Source organism: Hylobates moloch, unplaced genomic scaffold (assembly GCF_009828535.3).
Source record: "Hylobates moloch isolate HMO894 unplaced genomic scaffold, HMol_V3 SCAFFOLD_2, whole genome shotgun sequence".
Taxonomy (NCBI): Eukaryota; Metazoa; Chordata; class Mammalia; order Primates; family Hylobatidae; genus Hylobates; species Hylobates moloch.
Genome location: NW_026652277.1, coordinates 121,236,675 through 121,257,707, shown reverse-complemented (window position 1 = coordinate 121,257,707; position 21,033 = coordinate 121,236,675). Strand labels below are relative to the sequence as shown.

Genomic DNA, 21,033 nt, shown 5'->3' with positions numbered 1-21,033 from the left:
TGTACCTGTATCACTCCAGTCTCTGACTTTATGGTCACATTGCTTCCTTCTCTTCTCTGTTGATTTCTCTTCTGTCTCTTATAGGATACTTGCCATTGAATTAAAGACCCAGCCAGATAATCCAGGATGACTTCATCATCTCAAGATCCTTAAGCGGATTACATCTGCCAATACTCTTCTTTCAATAAGGTAATATTCATAAGTTCCAGGGTTAGGATGTGCACATACCTTTTTTGAGAGCTGTCAGCCCACTGCAACTGGCTTATCTGATAGTATAGTCTATATTGCATTTCCTATTGGGAACAACACATAGTTTCTGAAAGCAGATTCTAATAGTTTATGGCAGATTAATGAAATATGATATACATTAGAATACTATATCATGTCATGTTTCAATATTGAGAATAAATGCTATATTTTTGGGTTACAACCAATTCCGTAAATAGCAACTTTAATTTTAACAGATCATGACTTCTTTAAATCAACTTATTTTATTATCTTTAATTTTTATGAGTGCACTGAAATACTTTATCCTTACTGATTATAAAAATGAACACTTTTTTAGCTTCATGAAGTGATCATGTAGTTATTTTGCCATTCTATAAGCCAAGTGCTGTGATAAGCAAGAAAATAAAACCTCTGCAAGTATTTAGAACTCTAGTAAACAAAACATAATAGAAAATAACAATGTAATTGTAATATAATACAATATTGTTGTTTGAATACAAGTGTACACATACATATATAATAGAATAGACAAAATTATAATTCACCTTTGTCAGTGAGCACAGCAGGCAAAGTTTCAGGGAGTTATGTGGTATCCAGGAAATTCTTTGTAAGACAAATAAGAGTTTGACAAACAAAAAAGGCAGTATAGACAGAAAGAAACAGTGACAGAAAGAAACAGTGACAGGAATAGAGTTATAATAATATCCACTTGCTATATAATAAATGGGGTGGCAATAGAATGATCATGTTGGGATTTCCTTATGCCTTCTTATGATGGTTGGACTTCCGATTGGTAAAGGAAATAAAAATTCTAAAAGGAAAAGGGCATGAAAATATAAAATTTGTATTTTAGTGGAATTACTTGCTAATACTGTAAAATGAAAGTTAAGAGTCCTTAAGATTTGAGTCAGGAGATATGCTTCCTTATCAATTGCAATGAGAGTTAATAACAATCAGATTTTTAAAAAGAAAAATATAGATGAAAATAAAAACATGATTATAAAATTTTATTATATATTAAAAAGAGCATTTGCAAAATAAATTATAATTTAAGGCTTCTGCATATAAACCACATGACAAGACAACTCCAAGACTCTGAAACTGACCTATAGAATTCATGTTAACAATTCATTTTACTGCAATTAGTAAAATAACTAGGAGAAATATTTAAGCTACTAGATGATGTGATACTTCAAACAGCAGTAATCACATGGGACATATTCTGTCATTATAATAAAATGAAATAACATTTTTTAGAAAATGTTATTTCATTTTAAAAACTAAAAAAATAGGTTAATGAATAATGCAGTTAATAATTTGACAGGCAAAGAAAACACAAATTCTAAATATTAAAAAGATCAGATACCACCAAAGGTATTCTTACAGGTCTATCCATGTTGTTAAACATTTTTATTATTAAAAAATAAGCATTTTATAGCAATTTTTACGTAAATAATCAAAAAGTATATTAGAAGATTCCAAATCAAAAATAAAAGAGAAATTAAGAAATGAGCAAAGAAAAAGTGAGAAAAATCAATGAGCAATAAAAAATTGTTTTTGAGAATATATTTTTGAGTAATAAAAATAATGAAAACTGTTCTACTGAGATTTAAATCTGTAAGTTTATAACATTGGATTATTAGTACTTTATGTACATATAAGTCTTTTGTTGAGTATATTTTTCAAAGAGTGGAAGAGGAAAAGAAGGAAGGGGAAGCGGGGGAGAGAGAGAGAGAGATGGCAAGTTGCACAATTCTGTTAATTAAAGTAACATTGTGTATGACTCTTAATAAATCTTTTTTATTATACTTTAAGTTCTAGGGTACAAGTGCACAACGTGCAGGTTTGTTACATATATATACATGTGCCATGTTGGTGTGCTGCACCCATTAACTAGTCATTTACGTTAGGTATGTCTCCTAATGCTATCCCTCCCTCGTCCCCCGACCCCACAACAGGCCCCAGTGTGTGATGTTCCCCTTCCTGTGTCCATGTGTTCTCATAGTTCAATTCCCACCCATTAGTGAGAACATGCGGTGTTTGGTTTTTTGTCCCTGCGATAGTTTACTGAGAATGATGGTTTCCAGCTTTATCCATGTGCCTAAAAAGACATGAACTCATCCTTTTTTATGGCTGCATAGTATTCCATGGTGTATATGTGCCACATTTTCTTAATCCAGTCTATCATTGATGGACATTTGGGTTGGTTCCAAGTCTTTGCTATTGTGAATAGTGCTGCAATAAACATATGTGTGCATGTGTCTTTATAGCAGCATGATTTATAATCCTTTGGGTATATACCCAGTAATGGGATGGCTGGGTCAAACGGTATTTCTAGTTCTAGATCCCTGAGGAATCGCCACACTGACTTCCACAATGGTTGAACTAGTTTACAGTCCCACCAACAGTGTAAAAGTGTTTCTATTTCTCCACATCCTCTCCAGCACTTGTTTCCTGATTTTTTAATGTTCACCATTCTAATTGGTGTGAGATGGTATCTCATTGTGGTTTTGATTTGCATTTCTCTGATGGCCAGTGATGATGAGCATTTTTTCATGTGTTTTTTGGCTGCATAAATGTCTTCTTTTGAGAAGTGTCTGTTCATATCCTTTGCCCATTTGTTGATGGTGTTGTTTGTTTTTTTCTTGTAAATTTGTTTGAGTTCTTTGTAGATTCTGGATATTAGCCCTTTGTCAGATGAGTAGATTGCAAAAATGTTCTCCCATTCTGTAGGTTGCCTGTTCACTCTGATGGTAGTTTATTTTGCTGTGCAGAAGCTCTTTAGTTTACTTAGATTACATTTGTCAATTTTGGCTTTTGTTGCCATTGCTTTTGATGTTTTAGACATGAAGTCCTTGCCCATGCCTATGTCCTGAATGGTATTGCCTAGGTTTTTTTCTAGGGTTTTTATGATTTTCGGTCTAACATGTAAGTCTTTAATCCATCTTGAATTAATTTTTGTATAAGGTGTAAGGAAGGGATCCGGTTTCAGCTTTCTACATATGGCTAGCCAGTTTTCCCAGCACCATTTATTAAATAGGGAATCCTTTCCACATTGATTGTTTTTGTCAGGTTTGTCAAAGATCAGATGGTCATAGATGTGTGGTATTATTTCTGAGGGCTCTGTTCTGTTCCATTGGTCTATATCTCTGTTTTGGTATCAGTACCACGCTTATCCACCATGATCAAGTGGGCTTCATCCCTGGGATGCAAGGCTGGTTCAACATATGCAAATCAATAAACATAATCCAGCATATAAACAGAACCAAAGACAAAAACCACATGATTATCTCAATAGATGCAGAAAATGCTTTGACAAACTTCAACAGCGCTTCATGCTAAAAACTCTCAATAAATTAGTTATTGATGGGACATATCTCAAAATAGTAAGAGCTATTTATGACAAACCCACAGCCAATATCATACTGAATGGGCCAAAACTGGAAGCATCCCTTTGAAAACCGGCACAAGACAGTGATGCCCTCTCTCACCACTCCTATTCAACATAGTGCTGGAAATTCTGGTCAGGGCAATCAGACAGGGGAAAGAAATAAAGGGTATTCAATTAGGAAAAGAGGAAGTCAAATTGTCCCTGTTTGCAGATGACATGATTTTATATCTAGAAAACCCCATCGTCTCAGCCCGAAATCTCCTTAAGCTGATAAGCAACTTCAGCAAAGTCTCAGGATACAAAATCAATGTGCAAAACTCACAAGCATTCCTATACACCAATAACAGACAAACAGAGAGCCAAATCATGAGTGAACTCCCATTCACAATTGCTTCAAAGAGAATAAAATACCTAGGAAACCAACTTACAAGGGATATGAAGGACCTCTTCAAGGAGAACTACAAACCACTGCTCAATGAAATAAAAGAGGATACAAACAAATGGAAGAATATTCCATGCTCATGAGTAGGAAGAATCAATATCGTGAAAATGGCCATACTGCCCAAGGTAATTTATGGGTTCAATGCCATCCCCATCAAGCTACCAATGACTTTCTTCACAGAATTGGAAAAAACTACTTCAAAGTTCATATGGAACCAAAACAGAGCCCGCATTGCCAAGACAATCCTAAGCCAAAAGAACAAAGCTGGAGGCATCACACTACCTGACTTCAAACTATACTACAAGGCTACAGTAATCAAATAAATCTTAAGTTGTTGGCACTTTCAATTGACTTGTTCTTTAAGCCAAAATATCACTAATTGAGAGAATATTTTTTCTACAATTATTCAAGTCCCTAAGATGCTCAGAGCAAGTTTTGCTAAATGAGGGCATTCTGAGTTTCAATTATTTTCATTCCGAAATGTTTACACATTTCAGCAAAATATTTTATTGGGTATCATTTGTTGATAATCTCTTGTAAGACAGACTCACTGAAAGATTGATCTCTATCATTCTTTCAAACATTTCACCATTATTTAATTAAATAAAGCCCTACCTCATTAATGTCTTTTGATTCACATGTAAAACATAATTTTAAGCAGCTAAAAAAAGATTGAATCAAAAAGTTATTTTGGCTCATTACAGTGGCTCAGGCCTGTAATCCCAACATTCTGGAAGGCCTAAATGGGAGGATTGTTTGAGGCCAGGAATTCAGTGTTACAGTGCGCTATGATTGTACCACTGCAATCCAGCCTAGGTGACAGAGTGAGACCTTGTCTCTAATAAAATGAATAAATTGTAAAAAATATTTATTAACAAGATGAGAGATTTGAAAGCACAAATGGAAACTTTTAAAATTAAGTTCTGTATACCATTTGAGTTATTAACTACTTTGGTAGAATTACTTGAAACGTCATCTTGTTTGCAAGCTATGGTTTCCATAATGCAACTTTCTAAGGCCTATGAAAGATAAAGTTTGGCACTCCTTCCAAGGAAGAATTTGTTTTAAGATTTTCCAAGTTATTTTAAGAAATATAAAACCAAACTTTAGAAGGCTGTCAATTCATTAAATATCATTTTAAGACATTTATGTTTTAAAAGTTATTCTTCAAAGACACAAATATTCCTGAAATTCAGTTTAATACTAACAGCAAAAAGAAGTTGACATCTGAACATACTGAATCTCTTTCACCCAGTATCAGCCTTGCCATAAAAGTGTATCACTGTAGTTACTCTAAATCTTTATACCTATAATATTGGCTCACTTTGACAATTATGGCTTTTGGCACAAAATTGTTTGGATGCATAATAAATTAGTTTTAAACCAAAATTTTATACATAAAAACTAGTGTTTGTATTACCAAACAGAACAGATAGAATGATAATATGAACTGGGTAAAATGGTAGATATAATTTTAAAAATATCAGGCATTATGCTAAATGCAAATGGATTAACTATACTTATTAAAAATAACTTCAGACTGGATTTTTTAAAGTCAGCTTTATATTACTTAATATACATATATATGTATATTCTCTATACCATATATATGTGATATTGAAAATAAAACCATATAATCATTAAGAAAAAAGAAAGCAGCTATAGCTATATAAATATCAAATTGACTTAAAGTAAAAATCATAATGAAAATAAATAATACTTCATAACTATAAAAGTTTCAGTTAAACACGAGTTGCAACAATTCTAAATTTTAGGTATCCAATAGCATAACCACAAAATATACAACAAAAATAAAACTACACAAAGAAATGGAAAAATTCGCAATTATGTAAATAATTTTTAACACATCTATTAATCAAAACAGAAGTAAATAACCATTAAAATTTTATCACAATTAGTAAACTGGATAAATGGGCAAAAATATAACAACGCATGTAAGAATAGCAGAGTATACACCTCAAACACACACAGAATCTTTACAATAAAATGGACTATCTGCTGAACCATAAAGTCTAAATAGCTTTTCTTGTTACTTTCATCTGTATTGTTTTCTCTTTAGCATGTTGGGGCGTGTGACATAGAAGCTGACTCTAAAATTAATGTGCTAATCAAAATACATTATTGAAGCAAATTAATATAGGAGAATTGCTATATCAAGACTTATAAACTTACAATAATTAAAACAGGGTGGCATTGGAGCAAGTGACAAATGGGCCCACTGAATAGGATAAATAGCCCATAAGGAACTTATTGTCTTTTAAAAGAATGATCCTGGGTCTGGGTTCTGTGACTCACGCTTGTAATCCTAGCACTTTGGGAGGCCGAGGCGGATAGATCACAAGGTCTGCAGTTCGAGACCAGCTTGGCCAGTACGGTGAAATCCTGTCTCTACTAAAAATATAAAAATTATGCAGGTGTGGTGGCAGGCACCTTCCCTCCCAGCTACTCGGGAGGCTGAGGCAGGAGAATCTCTTGAACCCGGGAGGCAGAGGTTGCAGTGAGCCGAGATTGTGCCACTGCACTCCAGCCTGTGTAACAGAGCGAGACTTTGTCTCAAAAAAAAAAAAAAAAAAAGTAAATAAAAATAAACGATTCTTGGTCAACTGGATGCCCATACTAAAAAGGAAAAAGCAATTTGGTCTCCACCTTAACTATTGGTAAGGAAAGAAAATCTAATAGATAAATAATCAAGAGGCTTGAATAAACATTTTGGAACAAAGGAAGATACCAAATATAAATTAAACATAAGAAAAGGTACTCAACCTTAATAAACCTCAGAAAAGCTGACATTTAAACCACAGTGAGATACTATTATATGCCCCTGCAATAAGTAAAATTTAAAACACAAACCTAAATGTTAGCAAATATTTTGCATGCTTTAAGTTTTCATGTATAGCTGATAGCAGTGTAAAGGAACAGTCATGTTGGAAAACTATGACATCATTCCAGTAACGTTTAACATATTCATATACCATGACATAGCAATTTCACCACTAGAAAAATATCCAAAATGAATGTGCATATATGTGTACCAAAGGACATATAAATGAGTTTTTATAAGCACATTAATCATTAAACTCACAAATTGGTAACAACCCATGCCCATCAATAGTAGACACATGAGTAAATTTTGATTTATTTGAACAACAGAACATTAAGCAGAAATAAGTACTAACAAAAGGAACAGTTATACTCAATAACATAAGTATTTCTCACAAACATAATATTGGGTTTAACATGCAAATAATTTAAAAATACATAATTGTGTATATATATATATATATTTAAAAATAATGACGCTATAGTATTCATGAATGTGTATTTAGAAGTTAAGTTTACTGAGAATGATGTTTTCCAGTTTCATCCATGTCCCTACAAAGGACACGAACTCATCATTTTTTATGGCTGCATAGTATTCCATGGTGTATATGTGCCACATTTTCTTAATCCAGTCTATTGTTGTTGGACATTTGGGTTGGTTCCAAGTCTTTGCTATTGTGAATAGTGCCACAATAAACATACGTGTGCATGTGTCTTTATAGCAGCATGATTTATACTCAAGGACAAAAAACCAAACACCGCATATTCTCACTCATAGGTGGGAATTGAACAATGAGAACTCATGGACACAGGAAGGGGAACATCACATTCCGGGTACTGTTGTGGGGTGGGGGGTGGGGGGGGGCGGGGACAGCATTAGGAGATATACCTAATGCTAAATGACGAGCTAATGGGTGCAGGAAATCAACATGGCACATGGATACATATGTAACAAACCTGCACATTGTGCACATGTACCCTAAAACCTAAAGTATAATAAAAAAAAATAAAAATAAAAAACACAAAATAGCAAAAAAAAAAAGAAGTTAAGTATGTAAAGAAAAACAAATTAGGGAGGCTGAGGCAGGAGAATGGCGTGAATCCGGGAGGCAGAGCTTGCAGTGAGCCGAGATCATGCCACTGCACTCCAGCCTGGGCGACAGAGTGAGACTCCATCTCAAAAACAAAGGAGAGGGAGAGGGAGAGGAGAGGAGGAAGGAAAGGAAAGTAAGAAGGAAAGGAAAGGAAGAAGGAAAGAAAGAAAGAAAGACAACTTAGAAGTTAATGGTAACTTCTTTAAGGACAAGATAGTGATGACTTTGGTGGGAGGTGGGGCCTGTGTGGCTGAAACAAAGTTAGAGACATGGCACAAGGACTACTTCTGTGGTCCTGTCACTGTTCTATTTCTTGACCTGGGTGGCTTCTAGATGGTTCTTCACTTTGTGATAATCAATTGTGCCAAATATTTTGTTGATTTTCCTTACGTGTATCGTATTTCAATACTCATCTTTTAGAAAATATTAATCAACACAAGTTTTTAAAAACTGTTTATTGTTTTCATTGTAAATTGACGAATTATAGTTGCATAAATTTATAGAGTAATCGAAGTAATGTTATGATTTATAAATACAATGTGGAGTATTTAAGTCAAGCTAATTAACATAATAGTTACCTCAAAGATATATCATTTCTTATGGTGAGAACATTTAAAATTTACTCTGTTAGCAATTTTGAAATGTAGAATATATTATTTTTTACTGTAATCACCCTACTGTGTAATGTATCTCAAAGTATTAAAAAAAATTTTATTCCTCCTAATTGAGGCTTTGTACCCTTTGACTATCATCTCCCCATCTCCCTGCTCCCTAGCCTCTATAATAACCATTCTATTCTCTGCTTCTTTTACTTTGATTGTCTTAGATTCCATATAAGTGAGAACTTGCAGTGTCTGTCTCTCCGTGTCTGGTTTATTTCACTTAACATAATGTTTTCCAATTTCATCTATGTTGTTACAAATGACATTTCTTGCTTTTTAAGGTTGAAAATTATTCCATTGTGTATATATACAACTTAAGTAGATTTACAGGACCGATATTTAAAAAGAAGATGAATCTTTCACAGTTAATACATAAATTGATTCTATTATACACTAAAAAATAAAGTACAAGAATAAAGTGGCATCAAATTTGGAAAAATAATATTTAATGTAAGCAATTGTGATAAAGGACAGGCAAGCCCCAAAATAGGGGCTTGGTCTAGGAGGGTTCTTGGCTTTTTCCAGGAATGAATTCAAGGGTGAGCCAGTGGCATTAGACAGCAACTTCTATTTAAGCAACAGCATAATGCAGCAGCAAACTTACCGCTTCTTGCAGAGCAGTGCTACCCAATAGGCAGTGTGCCCAGAATAGCAGCTCAAAGGCTGGTCTGCATTCATATTTATACCTGGTTTTAATTACATGCAAATTAATGGGCAATTTTTGCAGAAATTTCTAGAAAATGGGTGGCATCTTCTGGGTTTTTGCCATGCAAAGGAGCAGTAACTTCTGAGTGTTGCCATGGCAACAATAAACTGAAATGGCACACTGTTGAGTGTGTGTTATGGGAAACTGCTTCTGCCCAGCACCTGTTTTAGATATTCCTCGGTTTGGTCCTGTGTCCAAGCTCCCTGCTTTAGAGTCCAGTCCTACCTCCTACCGCCATTAAAACAAAGTATTAATAATTTAGAAAACAAACATTAACATAATTAACATAAAATAATTATGATGAATTAAAAATTAACTAATGCTCAAAGAAAATGAGGATAAGAAATACAGGTGAATGTTCGGTGAGCTGAGATCACGTCACTGCACTCCAGTCTGGGCAACAGAACGAGACTCCATCTCAAAAAAAAAAAAAAAAAAAGAAGAAATACAGGTGAATGTTATCAACACTTGCTCAAATACAGAATAGATAAGGATGAGGAAAATAAAGGGTTTGTAAAGTAAATTATTGATACATTTAATTATTTAAATAATACATTGGTCATTTAAATAGTTAAATCTTTTTGTTAAATATAAAACATGGAATACTATGCAGCCATAAAAAAGGATGAGTTCATGTCCTTTGTAGGAACATGGATGAAGCTGGAAACCATCATTCTGAGCAAACTATCACAAGGACAGAAAACCAAACACTGCATGTTCTCACTCATAGGTAGGAATTGAACAATGAGAACACTTGGACACCGGGGCCTGTCCTGGGGTGAGGGGAGCAGGGAGGGATAGAGCTGGGAGATATACCTAATGTAAATGACGAGTTGACGGGTGCAGCACACCAACATGGCACATGTATGCATATGTAACAAACCTGCATGTTGTACACATGTACCCTAGAACTTAAAGTATAATAATAAAAAAAAAATAGTTAAAGGCATTTTAAAGAAAAATATATAAAACAAATATGACAGAGCAAAAATATGTGTTAATAAAAGCATCAAGACTAAATTTAAAAGATAGTGAAATATATAGAAAATTCACTAAAATGAAAATATATTTATTAAATAGCTGAAGTATTTTCAAACTGAAAACAAAAAAAGACAAAACAAAGTAAAATTCTCTATATTACATATGCAATTTTTAAAGTCATTACCTAATGTCAGCAATGATGAGACTAAATTAACACTCTTATGTAACACTCTTGGGTATGAAATAATAATCAGAATTTGGATATTTATGGGTATTTATGTTTGATAACTGCCCTTTTTTCATATATAGACATTTATATTCACAGGTACACTTGCACATATATACACATACACATCTGTATATATACATAAATATAATCAATATCAATATCTGCACATATAATTATATTTTAATAGATTAGCAAAGCAGATAGGAAGACTAGTAGTACTTGGATCTTGTTAATATTCTTTAGTTTGATATATGTTCACACATTTTTCTATGTCATTGAATACACTACAAACCTCCAATTTAAGGTCTATAAAATTTCTCTTATTAACAAAAAGTTTATACTTAAAGGATGTTACCCTCTTACCAATCTAACTCTGCATTTTTGTTACTGTCACGCAATATTTTCCTATAAGTAGCAATTTATATCAGAGTCAATTGATATCATTTATTATTAGAAATGCTGAGAATTTTATTTATCATAATACAGTATCAAAATTCTCACAAAGCAATTACACTCATAATAAAATTTACTTTGTTTAAGATATATGTGCCCGATACATTATGGTTAGAGAGAATGAGATACCCAGACGAGTTGCTGGGCTGAATGAAGGGCTGTGGAAAAATGCGAGTGACTTGCTCTAACCTTTATTGGCAGCTAAACAGAATGAAAACATTAAGAGAGAGAGGGGAAAAATAGTAAATCCAGGGGGACAGGGAACAATTAACAGGGGCGACAAAAACAAAAACAAATTCTTAAAGCCAGTATGAAAATAATCAATGTCACAAAAAAAGTTTGCTCACAGTTGAGAGAAATGTTTTTAGATATCATTAAGTAATTAAATATTTTTCCACCTGATGGCTAAATGAGAGAAGGGAAGTTAAAGTAAATAAATAATTTAAATTTGCTGGAAAAGATTTGCCACAGCCATTGACTGAATGGGAGTGGGACATAAATTTTAAAAAGCAAAATAATTGATGAAGGATGAAACACTAATAAGATTTGAAGTCATAAGTATTTCTTGCACCAATATTCAGGATATTGAAATCTCAGAATTGATGACGTGCTAGAAGTGGAGATGAATACATTGTATGATCTACTTAAATAAATCTCAATAAATTAAGAGAAGATAAAGCAGAGTGACAGAATAGATACTAAAATGGACATGTCCTATTATATTAATCCATCATGGAGATAGGATATCTGAATTTCTAGAAACTTGGTGTCCTACAATGTAGCTATACAAGCCTCCACATTATCTTAATGTGAAAAAAAAATTGTATGGTTTTAGTAATTGTATGGCATTTTCTACATTCGTTTGCAACTTCTTCCCTTCACATCTGTCTTTCCTTCAGAGGAATATCACGCTCAGTTTTAAAATCAACTGGAGAGCATAGGAATGTATGCTTATGTCACTAAATATACTTCTCAAATGATCAAATATCATGGTATGGTGACATAGCATGCATTTTCAGTGGTTGCAATTTCACTTTTGCATATATGAATAGTATGAAAAAAATATCTTAATGATTTACTACCAAAAATAGTAGTAAAAATTATGACTGGGCACAGTGGCTAACGTGTGTAATCCCAGCACTTTGGGAGGCTGAGGTGGAAGGATTACTTGAAGCAAGGAGTTTGAAACCAGCCTGAGCAACAAAGCAAGACCCTTATCTACAAACAAACAAACAAACAAACAAAACCAAAAACACAGTGTATGCATTCACAGAATAACTAAATTTGTAGGACATTTAAAAGGGAACAAGTTAGGAAAAAAATTGAAACTCGTCAATTCTTGGCACGTTGCCTATCCCTGTATTTGCAATGACCATTCAAAAGACAAGGCCCTGTGCCATCACTTGGGTTAATTCTCTAACATTCTTCCCCTCTCCTTATTGCTGTGCACTTTCTCCCTCCCTCTTCAAATCCTTAACCTCAATCCACAAAACCTGTTTTCTCTAATCGCATTTCATTATAAAGGAACATCTTCCAGAAATCTGTTTCCTCTTTGCCAAATGTTCTATTCACAAAATGTCTCTTATATCCCATATCCAAATCTGGTCACATAATATCATGTCAGTGTAACCTATTGAATTCCTGCTTTCCAACTCAAGCAGCTTGAGAATTTTGTAACCTAGAAGAAAACATTTTACTCCACCCCAATTCCTGACTTCAACCATCTCATGACAGTTTGTGTAAACTGCTTACCCTCAATCCTTTCCACATTTTTTCCAGAGATTTTTATCCCCATTGTATCAAAACTCCCCACATTGCTGAACTCAGCATCTTGTCAGCCTTGAAGGAAGTTGCAGAGACAATATAACTACTGAGAGCTTCTCTTTCAGTTCCCCGTCCAGCACCAATCCATAACCTAGGAGTCAAGCACTGCTGTAAATTCTCATTTAATGATGGGATCAACATTTCTCTGTGATATTTGACATACTTATTATTTATTCTCAAAATACTGTGTATGTATTTGTGTGTGTTTATAAGTGTGTGTACATATATGTATGTGTCTATCATCTATTTATCTGTCTATCATCTAGCTATTATCTATTTATCTATCTGAGAACATAGTCCTTTATTTCTCTTTCTAACTCACTTATTGTACCCTACTCCCTTTACCTTCCCCTAAAAGTCAGGTTCCATTTAGTTTATGGGCTCTCCCTCTAAGTTCTAAATGACTCTTGATATCTTAAATATCTTCTATAATCAGGTACTCCCAAATATAGATGGCTAGTCTACAACTTGTCTGCAAATTTCTGTACTGGATGATTTGGTACACGTATATTAAAATCTATGCAATATATAATATTTATATAACATATCTACTATGTTCCAGGCACTGATCTAGAAACTGAGGTTGCAGTGGTGAAAAATCAGGCAAGATGTATACCTCCTAGGAGATTGTGTCATAATAATTATTTGATAATTTTCAAATAAATTATATTTACATACATAACATATACTGAATTAAATAACTTTATAATTACACATATAACTATCAGATTTATTTATAATTATAAAGTCACATAAAGTTTATACATGAAAGTACATAGTTGTATATATTTATAATTTCATATATTTATAAATATTTATGAAAGAAATGTATTAAACATGAATATTACCCAGAGAATGAGAAGTAAAGTAGATGCCAGTCAACATCAGTTCTTTATCTCGTCTTCGTTTCATCTCACCCTCAGCTACAATGCCAGAGAGCCAGGTACTCCAGGTAGGAGGTAGAAAGGAAGAATTCTGTCCCACTTTCCAGGCCATAGTTTTGTGGAGAAGGTTTAATATTAGGCAAGATTGGAGTTTGACTACTATCTGGGAATGGACATTTTAATTACTGAATTTAATTTGTAATTTAAAGTTATTATAAGACTTTCTAGGACTGACCATAACCGTCATGGGACCTATTGAGTTTTTATCCAGTGTCTTAGAAAGAACTTCCTCCTGTGAACATATTTAAAGAATAAAGGACAAAATAAGGAAGCTTTATTTTGAATTCAAGTAAGGTATGGTATAAAGTAGAGAAAGAAAGGTGAGATTCATCCCATGTGCCCTGTCAGTTCTATATACTGGTTATAATGTGGTGGAAATAAAATCTAATAGGATAGAGAGTGACAGAGGGAGAGGTTGGAAACATTATATAAAGTAGTCATTGAAACACTTTCCAGCTGTATTTTTAATTTTGCGTATCTTTCTCATGAAAAATTAAATTGTTTTATTTCATGCCTAACAGATTTAAAACTAGATTTACTACAAAATATGGTTTGGCCATGTCCCCACCCACATGTCATTTTGAATTGTAATCCCCATAATCCCCACGTGTCATGGGAGGGACCTGTTGGAAGGTAATTGAATCATTGGGGTGGTGTCCCCCATGAGGTTCTTGTGATAGTGAGTGAGCTCTCGAGATCTGATGGTTTTATAAGCATCGGGCATTTCCCCTGCTGGCACTCATTCTGTCTACTCCTGACCTGTGAAGAAGTGCTTTCTGCCATGGTTGTAAGTTTCCTGAGGCCTCTCTAGCTATGCAGAACTGTGAATCAATTAAACTTCTTTTCTTTATAAATTACCCAGTCTCGGGTATTTCTTCATAGCAGCATGAGAATGGACTAACACATTGTATTTTCTAGTCTTTCCTTGCTTCTTGTATATGTCTCCTCAACTGTGAGAGTAAGCAGTTCGACAACCTTACCTGACCCAGGCCCTCGGGTTTGGATATCTTCAGCTGGATATAAGAGCCGCATGGGCTGATTTTCACTGAGAACTGCTGAGCAATGATGTAAAAGAGTGTATTGAAGAGGGTGAAGGTGGAGTTGGCAGTAAAATGAACAGTCAGAAAATGAGGTTATGGCCAGAAAGAATACATCATTGTCCATGGCAGACATTTCCAGTAGAGACTAAAAAATGGAGTAAGTAGAAAGAAGAAAGAACAATGTGAGACTTCTCCATTTACATGATCTGAAGATTGAGATATATTATATCATATATAGAATCAGGAAGAGACCTCCTGTTTGAGATTCTATTTTATGGTCTCCTTCTGCTATATATATATAAGAAGATAAATACCATCATTATTCAAACCACACAAACTGGAACCCTGGAATTTTCCTAGAATTCTCTTTCATATTCATCTCCTTCCCCATACCAGCATTCCCACCTAATCAATAATAAAGTTGTATAGATACTAATTTTTAAATAAGTCTTGTTTCTCATCCCCTTGCTAACCATACTGACCTGATATATACTCTTTCATATTTTTATGGACACTATGATATGTGATTTCCCTGATTTAAATCTTGCCCCTAGTTCAGATTCTTCTTCATGTGAAGAAATTTAGAAAAATCTGGCCACCAAACTCACCTGGTTAAATTCAATCGATGTCTACCCAATGCTCTCTGTATAAAGTTCTTTTCAATAAATTGCATTCAAGGCCCACAATTATCTTGCTCTGACCACAGCCTCACTTACTTCCTAATCCTTATGTATCTTTGCTCATTTTCTTCATTTTCCCTGCATGCTCTTCCTGTTCTTCTTTACCTGCACAAAGTTATCTGAATCTTTCCCTGATTTGGGCCTGGATCTCTTTGGATTAGATCTCCTTCCTTGGTGTTCCTGGAACATAACTTAAGAAGAGTGCTTTATTGCATTACATTAAAAACATCCCTTTAGATTATTCAACAGCCCAACAGAACATAAATCTAACAATTTGCGTAAATCTCATAATCAGCATGTTAAATGAAAAAAAATCCAGATATTAAAGGCTACATACTTCATGATTTTCCTTATATAATTTCTAGAAAACACAAAACTACAGTGACAGAGAAAACAGATCATTATTTAATTTTGAGAAGAAATCAAATGTAATTTACATGAAGGACAATTGTTACAAAACTGCAAGTGTTTTTAAAGAATATTCCCGTAGATCAGTTCTAAATGAAGCCAATGATTTCTTTCAAACTTTATCTAGAATTGTGGAATTCTTATTAGTCAAAGTTCCTGCTGTGTATAAGCTTCACAATTCAGTACTCGTTCTGCTCTGACTTTCATATTCAAAGACTAAACCATGGCAGCATATGAGCTGCATTGCTCCCCACTGCTTATTTTATCAAAGAAAAATGAATAGTCAAAAGAGTCAAATATTTGTATGCCTTAGGGCAGATATTGCTGGTTTGGATTTTTAAGAAACATAAATTCTGAGTTCTCTGCCAATAACAGAATATGCCTACCACACATCTAGCTGTTTATTGTTTTAGGTTATCAAATGATCACATTTTCAATACAATGAATTAATTCTTATCATAAAATATTCTTCTGATAATTACTATATTTTGTCAACCCTGTTTTTTCTTACTTCTGAAAATATTTCAGTGAACTGCATTCCTAAATAGGTGTCAGAGTATTTGGATCTTTAAAGGTATGGCATTAGATTAAGTAGTTAATTGTATTTTTGAGTTATTTAAATATAATTAAACAATCATGCTGTCTATATATTATTAAGACTTTTACAAAGTTCTAATACACCCACTTCTACCTCTCTGAGGGAGCTGCAAATCATAGGCACTTATTTAAATTTGTAGTATATATTGATTTTTGACAACTAATTGAAATGAAAGTTTTTTTAGTCCCTTATGTGTTATCTGTAACCATTTCGGAAATACCAATAGCAACTAGCCTTTAACTTTCCTGAACAACAATTCTTCTTCAATAAAATATTTATCTTAAAACAATAGAAATCCCAAACACGATCATTTGGGAGATGTTTGGATGCAACTAAAGAAGTACCTTGAATCAAACTGGCTCATATAACAAAGCAGTGGTTCGTTCCCAAAATGTGGTCCACAGAACAGCAGCATCAGCATTGCCTGGGAACTTGTAGAAAGGTAAATATTTTAGCCCCACCATATAATAGATCTACTAAACCAGAAATCTGATGGCTGGGCACTGCATTATTTGTTTTAACAGACTGCAAGATGATTCTCAGAATCTGCAATAAAAATATATTACGTTACTTTAAAAACAGCAAACACAGACATGTGGCAGTGTCTCATTTGTAAAATATTAATTTAGGGCTTGTGGACAGACACTGCCTGGCAAAATTTTTGAAGCGAGTATTGAGAACAAAATTTAATTTGAAACATAAGCTTTTGCTTAGGTATACAAACTATTTCAATACAAAAAGTGTTTGCATGGGTTTGCAAATATTTCCTAAAGAAACAATGAAGTTTTTGTTATTGTCATCTTGTACTATAGCCTTATCTTCCTGAAAACAAACAAACAAGCAAACAAAATACCTGAAACAAATATTTGTCAAGAAGACAAATGGGCTTTGTCCTCAATTCTAGTTCTAAAAGTTTAATAATGTAAACTCTGGTGGTCTCAATTTTTCATTTTGTCTTTAGTCATTCTTCAGCCCAAACAAGATGCTAGGACTACTCCACCTAAGCAGTTTATTGACTTTGCAGCATCAGTTTTTCAACTAAGAAGAAACTAAGGTTGATATGGTAGCACTTATTAATCAAAAATGTAAAAAAATTATCTAATCTATAGGAAAATTTCTCCTTGTTAGTTTAAGAGCATGGGGGATTCTCTTGTATTGAAAGCATCTTTATTGTCTATCCACATTTTTTTGTCAATTTCTCAGCTAATGTGGAATAATTATTTGTTTTTCCAGTATCTTTTAATCATAATGTATCTACAAGCATCATTTCTTTCTGATGTGATAGTCTAAGTAAGAACGTCTTGCTATTATCTGTAAAGCCAGCAGATTCTTTCTAGGTATTTTCTGCTTTTGTTTAAGTCTCTTTCATATAGTTCAGTTAGGAGTTGGCAACATGGCCATGGGGTTATTTCCTACTTCAGCTTTTGCTTTCATATTAAAACATCTATTTCTGTCTTAAGACCACTCACCAAGAATGAGGAGAGAACATATGTTGCGTCTCTTTCATGACCAACACCTGAATGTTTTCTAAAGGTTTTGTAAAGGCTATCCCTGATATCTGAATGAGAGAGAACTTCAAACATTACATGATTTTATTTTAATTGATGTCTTTGCTTTTCCAACTTTGAGTTAGGTTGCACAAAAATATCTTCTCTTTATGTGTCTTTGGAAATGTCAGGCTTCCAAAAAGAAAATAGGCAAATAGTCTCATATAAAATGATTCCATGTTTCTAATTTTTGTTCTGGTATTTTCTGTTTTTATGAAATTTATCTTTAGAGTAATGAGGTATAATTTATTAATCCAGGGTTGACCACATAATTTGCGGGCTCAGTGCAATATAACAATTTAGGATTTCTGTTTTAAAATTATCAAGGATTTTGAGATGACAAAACCAGGGTATTGACTGCACTGGGTGTATATCCATGAAGCTGACTGAATTGATGCTTTCAAAGAACAAACGCTTATACTTGTTTACTAATTAATTGTGTTTTTTCATCTTGTTAAATTTCAATGTATCCTATAATCTAGTCAACCTCAGCATTTCTCAGCAATAAAAATGATCCTTATCTTGTTTCATCATTTATTTTCTCCACTGGGATACCAGCAACTTCTCTATTCAGACTTAAATATGTGTCTTAAATTGGCACAAATTTTGTAGTTCCTGTTAGGCCACCATTTATTGTAAATCTACTTGACTGACATTATATATTCTTTACTAAGTACCAACTCTTATGACAAACCACAGAGGCAAATCAACATAAGTGTTTTGTCATCAGTGTGCCATATTGGAATCCTCAATTCTGTACAATCTCAGATCTTAGAACACTAAAAAAAAATATGTTTTCATATGTGTTCTCCATCAATGATGTAATTAGTATAAATATTAGTTGACCATTAATATGTTGACTTTCCTAATATTTAGAGTGTGGGACAGTTTCACTCTTTATTTTTTCTATGTTATTTCATGGTAGAGGAGGTATATAAAGAGTTTATTCCCATAATTATTCTGAAAAACCTAATGCCATTAAATAGTGTTCACTCATCCCTCTGTAGAGATATTTTTTTCCTTATCATGATTTTATATCATCTTACATTGAGCTATGCTAAATACTCCTCACTAGTTGCCATCCATTCACTACCAGATAAAATTAGATAATCCCTAAGATATTCTCTCAGAGCTTTCTTTTATCACTCTATAGTTGTTCCATGGATTCTTCCATTATCATTGTTTCAACTATTATTTCATGAATATAAGTATCAAGATGTACTTTGCACTTTTAAGTCAAACTATGCATGTTTTTCTTTTATTTAAACTTGCATTTTCAATATTAAACCTCATACCTTTCTACATAAAGTCGTTCTCCATCTACACTGTATCAGTGTGTTATTTGAAAAGTTCTTCAAAAATGTTTATTGATTTATATTGTTAAAGCAAACCAAATATGGCCTGAGAATGAGTCCGTCCTTGTGGATGAACTGTAACTTAGCGTAATAGGCAAAAATGAAAACCTAACTTAATAGTATGCACCTGTAACAATAGCTGAGTGTTGGCCAATCCCAGTGGCCATACTTCAGCCACTCATAGACTGCTGAGTGTTCAAACTGTGTTCAAGTAAGGCAAATGGCGAGTTGTAACCAATCTGCTTCTGTATCTCACTTTCGATTGCTGTACGTTACTTTACCTTTTTGTCTATACATTTGTTCTGACCACGAGGCACCCCTGGAGTTTCTGTGAATCTGCTGTGATTCTGGGAGCTGCCTGATGTGTGAATCATTCATTAAAATCCTTTAAATTTAATTCAGCTGAAGTTTTTTTAAAACAATATGTATAACATTAGATTCACGTATAAACCATACATAAACATGAGCTTATTTTCACTGAAAGATAAACAATTTTTAAAATATTAAAATAATCCAAGACAAAATATACCTGTTTTAGTTTTCTGTGTAGTATAATTCTAATAAAGTTATTTATAGTGAAAAAAATACCATGACATTGCCTCAATTTGATTTGAACTGAATTTGGTTGCTTTGATCTTTTGAAGTGTGTGTGTTTCTATGTGTGTATGTTTACCCTTATATAACTTTAAAATGGAGATTATATATATATGACTTGACAAATTAATCTTTTTTGAGTAAAGTTAGAAAAACAACTTTTCTTAATTTGTATTATATTCCTCATTGAGCAAATTAACGAGCATTGTTTAAAATAATGTTAAATTGAGTCTTTGAATAACATTTAAAAATAGCATGTTTATAATTGATCAAAGTTACATTTCTATCTTTTAAAAATATGTTCAAACCTTAAAATTGTTCTATTCATTTTCTGATATCTAACTACTCACACTTTTAGGTTTAGCAATTTTCAGAAGATGAGATTTATGCTTAAAAATATTATTGAAGCAACTTAGATTATTTAATGTGAAAAATAACACTTTAAATAATTTTGATATAATCTATATTTCATTTGAATGTTGATCAATCATTTCAATGCCATTATTACAAAATAAAAGAATTATAAGCATGTGAATGTTATTTATACTTAAGACTTTGAAGAAAAATTCTACATATATACTAATTTTCCATTGAAATACATTTTATTACTTTTATTCAAAGTAAACGTTTACTAGTTTATAAGAAATAAGAAATATAATAGTATTGACAGTAGTTATTTCTCAGCTTTTCAGTGATTATAATACTTAACTATATTTCAAACCAAAATATTAACATTTCAATTACAGTTATTCATCGCTTAACAACAGGAATATGTTCTGAACAAATGTGTTGTTAGGCAATCTTATTATTGTGCTAGCATCATAGAGTGTAGGCTTACACAAATCTAGGTAGTGTAATCTACTACAGATTTAGGCTATATGGTATAATTTCATGCTCCTAGGCTACAAAGCTGCACAGCATGTTACTGTACTGAATAATGTAGGCAACTGGAACGCAATGATATTTATGAATCTAAGCATAGAAAAGGCACAGCAAAAATATGATACAAAACATAA

The 21,033-nt window shown here is 33.1% G+C and overlaps 1 long non-coding RNA gene across 1 annotated transcript in view; it reads left to right on the top strand.

Annotated features, from left to right (window-relative positions):
* Window positions 1-113: 113 nt before the first annotated feature.
* Window positions 114-21,033, top strand: part of LOC131382856 (uncharacterized) — a 177,330-nt gene continuing 156,410 nt past the window's right edge. Inside the window, exon 1 of the long non-coding RNA XR_009212440.1 lies at window positions 114-189. This is a non-coding gene — a long non-coding RNA (uncharacterized LOC131382856). The remainder of the gene's footprint in view (window positions 190-21,033) is intronic.